Raw genomic sequence first — 6,460 nt, 5'->3', positions numbered from 1 at the left:
CTGGGAGGGCTGGGTTCTGGGAGGGCTCTCTCCCAGGTTGTTGAGAGCTACCCTCTCCTCATACTCTCATGTGGCTGAGAGATCAGGCCAGGGATGCTCTCTGGACACCAATATCACTCATGAGGGCTTGACTTTCATAACCTAATTACTTCCCAAAGGCCTAATTCCTTCCCTAATACATCACACTGGGAGCTATGATTTCAATATGTGGATCTGGGGGTGGCAGGGCCATACAAATATTGGGTCAATTGCAAGCATCAATCATAAGGAAAACTCAAGTTTCAGCTATTGAGAATCCAATCATGAATTAGGTACAACCATTCAGCCCTCTGAAAGTTTACTTTTTTTTCCCTGTTGAAGCATGCTATTCATCCCAGAGTATCTGATTTGGGAAGGGCATTAATGCTCATCTGCTTGCTGAGCAGAACCAGTGCCCCATCCCTAACTCCCCAACGACATAAGCCCAGGCACAGATTTAAGGCAACTTTTCTGCATGATGAGCTTCCTCCTGAGGACCTGGTATCTTTTTCTTACAGCAAAACTCCTCTAGTGAACAGACTAGCTGAATTCAGATCCTAAGTTCATGCCTACCAGCACTTTGGCTTTGGACAAGTTACTTAAATTCTGTGTCTCCATTTCCTCATCTATAAAATGGAGGTAATAGGAGCACCTACCTCACAGAGTTCTTATGAAAGTGCTTGTTCCACACAAAGCGTTATATGAATATTGATTAAATAAGTAAAATAAAAAATGAAGCTTTATGTGCTAATCACTATATGTTTATTACTCTTTTAAATAGTTTACATGTATTAACTTAATTTTGAAATACTCTATGAGGCAAATTCTCATATTAGAAATGAGAAAACAGGCCAAGAAACCTTAAATAACTCGCAAAGGTCATAGAGTTATTAGGCTCACAGTTGTTAGGTTGTAATTCCAAGATTCAAACACGGGCATTCTGGATCCAAAATTAGAATTTCTTAAAACATGCATTTCTTTTTTTTAAGAGCAATGTTGGCCAATTCTTTTTCCTAAGCTCACTGGGCTCTTAGGTAAATTCTCTAGACAGCCGAGACACAAACACAATCTCTTCCAACGTGACTCTCATGTGACTTCCAACTGGGAGTCTCCATTACTGAACAAGATTTTAGGTTTCCTCTACCCACACGCTCTTTGAAAGGAAGAGTTTTAAGATGGTCCTCAAGATTCCCACACTCTCATGTACACACCTGGACAATTACCTCCATGTGGTTATAAGCAGGACTTGTGAATCCAATGATGTTCCTCTCACATGATTCTATTATGCTATACAGCACACAGGATTTTGCAGATGTAATTAAAATCCCTAATCATTTGACTTTGAGCTATCCAAAAAAAAGATTATACTTGGTAGGCTTCACTCAATCAGGTAAACGCTTATAGGATATCAGAGATTGAGCCACACAGTGGGGATAGAGATCACTTAAAAATAAAATTGAAGCATATCAACAAAGATTTAAAAAAAAAAAAAAGCTATCAGAGTTATGCAAAGTGAATGACTCTCCTTGTGACCTTAAAGGAGCAAACTGTCATGTTGCAGAGGGAGCTGTGGGGCAGGAAACACAGGTGGCCTCCAGGAGCAGGGAGTAGCCCCAGCTGAGAGCCAGCCAGAAAATGGAAAATGCACTCCTACAACCACAAGACATTAAATTCTGCCAGTGAAATGGAGCTTAGAAGAAGGTTCTTATCTTTAAAAAAGCAGGGAAGTGGTGGCAACTTTGTGGCTCAGTTGGTTAAGCATCACGATCCCAGGGTCCTGGGATTGAGCCTCTGCAGGAAGCCTGCTTCTCCCTCTCCCTCTGCCTGCTGCTCCCTCTACTTGTGCTCTCTCTCTCTGTCAAATAAATAAATAAAATCTAAAAAAAAAAAAAAGAAGAAGAAGAAGAAGAAGAAGAAGAAGAAGGGGCTCAGTGTAGGTTAGCGCCACCTTCAGCCCAGGGCCTGATCCTGGAGACCTGGGATCGAGTCCCACATCGGGCTCCCTGCATGGAGCCTGCTTCTCCTTCTGCCTGTGTCTCTTCCTCTCTCTCTGTGTCTCTCATGAATAAATAAGTAGAATTAAGAAGAAGAAGAAGGAAGAAGGAAGAAGGAAGAAGGAAAAAGAAGAAGAAGAAGAAGAAGAAGAAGAAGAAGAAGAAGAAGAAGAAGAAGAAGAAAGAAAAAGAAGAAGACTCAACCCCAGAAGAGAGCCCAGTCTGTCTTCTGAGACATTCAGAAGAGAATTGAACAGCTCCCTGTTCAGACTTCTGATTTAAGAAATGGACATTGTTTTTGACAATTATTTGCTGAATATGACACACAAAGTACAAACAACAAGAGCAAAAATCAACAAAAATGAGAGTATATCAAACTTTATAGCGTCTGCATAGCAAAAGAAATAACCAAATGCAAAGGCAACCTAAAGAACGAAAGGATATTTTTGCAAGCCATGTATCAGATAAGGAGTTAATGTCTAAAATAGATAAAGAACTCATACAACTCATAACAACAAAAACTCCAATTTAAAAATGAGCAGATGAACTGACTAGACATTTTTCTAAAGAAGACATCCAAATGGTCGACAGGTCCACAAAAAGATGGTCCACATCACTAATCATCAGGGAAATGCAAATCAAAACCGCAATAAGCTATCACCTTACCCTGTTAGAATGATTATCCTCAAGAAGACAAGAGACAACAGATGTTGGATGTGGAGAAAAGCAAAGTCTTGTCCACTGTTGGTGGGAATGTAAATTGGTTCAACCGCTATAGAAAAACAATATGAAGGTTCCACAAAAAAAATTAAAACTAGCTCTACTCTCTATGATTCAGCAATTCCATTTCCCGCTATATAATCAGAGGAAATGAAGGCAGGATAACAAGGAGATAGCTGCACCCCCATGTTTATTGCAGCATCATTCATAATAGTCATAGATGGAAACAACCTAGGTGCTCATCAACAGATGAATGGATAAAGATGTGATAAACACATATCCAATAGAATATTATTCAACCCTGGGAAAGGACATCCTGCCATTTGCAACCACACACATTGGGCTAAATGTGAGAAGTCAAAGACAAGTACTGTATGATATCACTTACATGTGGAAACTAAAAAAGCAAAACTCATAAAAACAAAATTAAATGGTGGTTATCAGGTGACAAGCATGTGGGGACCGGGCAGATGTTGTTTAAGAGGACAAACTCACAGTGAGTCGTAAATAAGCCCTGGAGATCTAGTGCACAGTATAGTCAATATTGACAACAATCTTGTAATCATCACAGTTGCTAAGAGACTAGAACTTAATGATTTAAGAAAGTACCGTTACGTAACACACTAGAGGTGCTGATTATCACTACAACGGCAATCATATCACAAAATATAATGTATCAAATTAATACACCGTACGCCTAAATGTGCAGTGTTATATGACAAATACATTTTAATTAACAAAAAGAAAAGAAGCGGGCATTGTTATAATCCACTACTTTTGTGCTAATTTGTTATGCAGCAATAGGAAATGAAGACACCCCTCATTGCTTTATACACTGACGCAGAGAAGACTCGGTGTGATAATTCAATTGCAAAAGAGTGTTTTCCAAAAAATAAAAATAAAAAAATAAAAACAAGAGGGTTTTCCAAACAGAGGCATCTGATCCAGTCTCTTTACTATTCAAATGCAGAAATAAAGCTAGAGGGGGAAAGCTCTTCACAAAGTTAACACTAGAATCCAGGTTACTCAAATCCTGTTTCACGCCTAATGCAGAGCCCGCTAGATGCAGAGCTGAGACTTGAGGCCAGGAACTCGCAGGTCTCCATCCAGGTTCTCATTCTCCATGGAATTCAGGTTCTCCATGGAACATGAATTCTTTTCCTGCTGAATTGCTACTGGTGATGAGAAATAGAAATGTGGCCAAAGAAAGAAACCATAGGGTTATATTATTGGACTTGCTGAGTGACTGACTTTTCTGATAGAAAGGTTCCATGAGTCCAATAGTGAATAGGAAATAATTTTTTTTTTTTTTTTTTTAGGAAATAATTCTTGTATGTGAGGAGATTCAGATTATGCCCTGGAACATATGCAGCTCACATCCCAAGGCCCCATTTGTAGAGTGAGAAATGAAAAGGACATAAAATAAGCTTTCCTAGTTTAGTTTTCAATTAAAGACCAATATATACGTAACCCCCATTTTATATTACGAGCCTGATGCTGTGGTTGGCTATAGGCAGCGGCTCTTAAGCTGGAGGCCTGACCCTTTTCTGGGGGAGAGGGAGGGTTCTGACTCTTAATCCTGGCTTTGAACTTGAATCTGACTTTGAACCACCATCCAGGTGTGTAACCTTAAGTCACATACCTCAGTTTTCTCATCTACATAATTGAGATAATGAATGTAAGTATCCCATAGGCTCTTGTGTGTATTAACTTGGTCGTGCAAGTTATGCACGTCCAAAAACAATGTCTAAGATAAGGTCAGCCCTCAAATGTTAATCAGGATTTCTTATGTTTCAGTCCCTAAATACTTGGTTTGAAAAGCCAATATCTAAACACATTAATTTGCCAGGTGCTCCCATTATTAGGATTTTGACACATAAATTCAAGCATGGCATGTATTCCCTTCAGTTACACGCCACTTTTTTCTTTTACTTTTTATTTATTTATTTGAGAGTGAGAGCATGAGCAGAGAAGAGCAGAGGGAGAGGCACAAACAGACTCTGCACTGAGCACAGAGCCCGGGGCAGGACTCCATCCCAGGACACTGAGATCATGACCTGAACCGAAATCAAGAGTCCCATGCTTAATCAACTGAGCCACCCAGATGAACCTCTTTTTTTTTTTTTTATTTTGAGAGAAAGAGAGTTATACATCATTTTAAATGTCAAAAGAGGTGTAGTGTTTCACAAGTGCCTGCTTTGCTTAATTTAGAAAAAGAACTATACTCGAGTAAAGCAAATCTGTGATTTCAGATGGCACTCAAAGTAGATTAACAGACAATTTCATACCAACATTTTTAACCAGAATTTTCCTTGTTAAAGAACGTTAGTGGCTTTCCCTGTGTTTCATCAAGTATCGAGGGAGGGTGACGCCAAGATGACCAACATGAGACTCACTAATCATTTTCCCCAAAACTGTGTGTTCTAGAAGTTCTCTAAAATTGGACTGATGAGATTCCTAACTTTTTGGAAACATAGAATTTATCTATGTGGACAAAATGAACATGTGATAATCTGTAGGTAGCTGACAGTGTGTTCACAGAGCTGCAAGATTACCTAGGGACCTATGCAAAATAGTTAACCCCCAATATAGCTCAAGCTTTTCCATAAAGACCTACGAGTACCTACTGGTAAAATAGCAATCCTATCTGCCGAAGCACAGAACTCTACTCCAATTTGAATTCGACTATTGTGGCTGGGTTTTTGATGGGGGATTTGGTGTTGGATTTAGGCTAAATCATGGCAAATCTATAAACACATGCACTGGGATGCAGGGTAAGGGATCAACAAGCATTTCCCAGAAGAAGGGATTTTGACAAGAAAATCACCCGTGGCCACTATGAGGGAGCTAATTAAATTCCAAATCTGAGGTCCGAGATGATGGTTTTGAATGTTTCTGAGCCCTTCTGTGTGTCGGAGGAGAGCCTTTGTGTATAATCCCAAATAGACAAGAGCATTCTGCATCTGCGACACTATGAACTATGCCACTCAGATGAAATTAAGGCAGTCTCTCACAGACCGGGGATCACTGGCTCTCTGCTATTACGGGGCATAATCCCTTGCTCTGCGTGCGACAGGTGACACAGAGGAAGGGGTAGTATGCTGTTGCCAAAGGAAACGGTGTCTATTTGGGACTCTGCGCGCCAGTTATCCAACTGCTTTCTTCGGAAGTCGAGATGCGTATAGTCTACGGAGAATGAGCTCATCGGTGACTTAGATTTCGGCTAATCTCAAGTTATTTGTGAGTTTATGTCAATCGTTATATGTGTGCCAACAGGCAGAACACCAGCTTCCAATCTTAATTCAACCGTTGCTGAATTTCTGCCCGCAATTGAATGGAAAATACTTCCCCAAGTTGGGGGACCGCAGTTATTAGACAAATACTATAGGAGAAACAAGGAAGGCCCCTGGACCTGAATCTTCACACAACTGGACGTCATCTCCTTTCACATTCCTTTGTCAAGAAGGAGGGGCTTTGCCCGTCAGTTATTTTTGTCCTGATGCAAATTTTATGATACAAAGATTAGGTACTCTTAAGAAGGTGGCTCCTCCCCACATGTTAAAACTAAACTCAAAACTAGACATTTTTGAGGGCTCCTGGGCGGCTCACCCTGTTAAGCGTCTGCCTTTGGCTCATGTCACGATACTGGAGTCCCCAGGTCGAGCCCCACATAGGCTTTCTGCTCAGTGCGGGGTCTGCTTCTCCTGTCCTGCTGCTCTTGGCCCTGC

This window comes from Canis lupus, chromosome 3 (assembly GCF_003254725.2).
Source record: "Canis lupus dingo isolate Sandy chromosome 3, ASM325472v2, whole genome shotgun sequence".
NCBI classification, from domain to species: Eukaryota; Metazoa; Chordata; class Mammalia; order Carnivora; family Canidae; genus Canis; species Canis lupus.
Note: the sequence above shows the minus strand (reverse complement) of the source record.